The sequence below is a fragment of the Camelina sativa genome, chromosome 3, assembly GCF_000633955.1.
Source record: "Camelina sativa cultivar DH55 chromosome 3, Cs, whole genome shotgun sequence".
NCBI classification, from domain to species: domain Eukaryota; kingdom Viridiplantae; phylum Streptophyta; class Magnoliopsida; order Brassicales; family Brassicaceae; genus Camelina; species Camelina sativa.
The window spans coordinates 24,248,057-24,250,249 of NC_025687.1; the positions used below are offsets into that span (position 1 = coordinate 24,248,057).

The window sequence follows — 2,193 nt, forward strand, 5'->3', positions numbered from 1 at the left end:
TAAAAAAAAAAAAAAAAAAAATTGGAACGAATGTACAAAACAAACCTTGAATTGGAAGACTACGGTTGTCAGAGATGGAATCAGGCAGAGTGTGGTCGCAGAAGTTGAGAGAAAGAGGCTTTAGTTCGTCAAAGATTCGTCAGAGAATGGGGAGAGAATCACACATACAGTCGTTCACGCTGTTTTGTAGTTAGGGTTTAAGTGGAGATAAAAAGATAAATTACTGAGGATTTTTTTAATTGGCCAAGAAATCATAGTACTAATAGCATTATAATATAGCGTTTTATGATCTTTTGCTATAGTTGATATACCTTTCAGTTTTAGATAGCGTTTGTTAGAGTGGAAACGCTGTGTTTCGTTGGTCTGATTTTTATTTTTGGAAAAACTTGTTGGAACTGTAATATACATAGCACTGTTATATTTTAAAACACTATAGATAATTAACGCGGAAAATTAATTCATTTGCCGGCTAAGTATTTGGGTTAAAAACATAAAAAAATCAAAGGGGCTAAGAAATTTTTGTTCTCCCCCTCAATGGCTCAATCCATTGTTTCACTTAAGTTTATTTTTCTTACTATCTCTGTTTATCTTCTCAAAACAACCTTTCAACTCTTGTTAACTCTTTCATTACCAGTTCACCAGATTTAGAATCAAGTTTCTCCCCCCCTCCCCAACAAAATCCCTAACCCAGATTCAAACCCACATGAGTCTTCTTCCTCTTATCCACCGAGCAAAACCCTAGTTACGGCTTCTTCGTTAAATACAGATCTGTATCAAAACCCTAGTTACGGCTTCTTCGTTAAATACAGATCTGTATCATGTTGTTGCCCTCATTTTCACTCTCCATTTCAAAATCGAACCATAGCCACCGTTGATGCAAGCGAGATAGAGATTCAATCAAGGTATATAAGAAGATCCGTCTCTGTTTAGCTCGAAACAACACCGTAGCCGCCAACACTTCCTCTGATTTATTCCGATTGAAAAACCTAATTTTGTTTGGAGTTTAAAAAAAAATTTGTCATTTATTTGTTTTTGTTTGTTTTCTTTGAAAGGGGCATGAGAAATTGAATCGACAAGGTTCATNTGTTAAGCGTATGCAACAAAGAGGGCGGTCGGAGCAAGATGTAGTGGCGAAAGCACATGAAATATATACAGATGGTGGTAATGGTAATTTCAATTTAATGAAAGAATGGATCGCTGTTCGTGATCAACCACGCAATTGTAGTTAGGTAGGAGGAAATACTGGCTCTGGAAGCAGTGGATCTAAGAGAACTCACGACAGTGATGCTAGTGACTCCAACTCTGTAGGATCCAGTGCTCGTCCAATGGGGAAGGATGCAACTAAGAAAGCTAAAAAGAAAGGTAAGGGCGCAGTCTTGGAAGTGGTCAATGAAGAGTTTAATGTATACAAAAAACTCAAGGAGCAAGAGTTGAAACGCTTGGACAATATAGCCATGATGCAAGAGGAGGCAATTCAAAAGCAAGAGGAGTCAAACATAGTGATGAAAGAAAAGACTAGGGCTATGAATACTAAGATGTGGATGAAGTTAAGTGAAAAGAACTGTCTCAATGACAATGAGAGAAAGCTGATGCAGAAGTTGAGCTACGAATTATTTGGATAGTAATTGTAGTAACAAGTGGCTATTTGCATCATGTCACTCCATGTTTGTCTCTATCATGTCACTCCATGCTTGTCTCTATCATGTCACTCCATGCTTTAATAATGTTTGTTTGTCGCTTTCTCCTTTAATAATGTTTGTCGATTTCTCCTTTAATAATGTTTGTTGTATGTTCCTGCTTTCATAATTTCGTCAATGTAATCTGTGAATTTCGACTTTTAATGTTATAATCTTATCCTCCACCCACTCAACTTGATTCTATAATGTTGTCGAGTGCCCATGACTTTTTCGTCAATGTAATCCGTGAATTTAGGCTTTTAATGTTAGAATCTTATCCTCCACCCACTCAACTTGATTCAATAATGTTGTCAAGTGCCCGTGACTTTTTCGTCAATGTAATCCATGAATTTCGGCTTTTAATGTTAGAATCTTATCCTCCACCCACTCAACTTGATTCAATAATGTTGTCGAGTGCCTGTGACTTTTTCATCATGTAATCCGTGAAGTTAGGCTTTTAATGCCAAAATCTTATCCTCCAGCCACTCAATCTGTTGGCTCCGTTTTCTTATAAATG

The 2,193-nt window shown here is 37.0% G+C and overlaps 1 protein-coding gene across 4 annotated transcripts in view; it reads left to right on the forward strand.

Annotated features, from left to right (window-relative positions):
• Nucleotides 416-2,193, forward strand: part of LOC104777941 (aspartic proteinase CDR1-like) — an 11,276-nt gene continuing 9,498 nt past the window's right edge. The window contains exons 1-2 of one of the 4 annotated variants that reach the window (XR_002037564.1): nucleotides 453-902; nucleotides 1,053-1,077. The gene's annotated coding sequence lies outside the window, so the exon portion shown is untranslated. The other 3 variants (XM_019243917.1, XR_002037562.1, XR_002037559.1) reach the window with 3 other exon arrangements.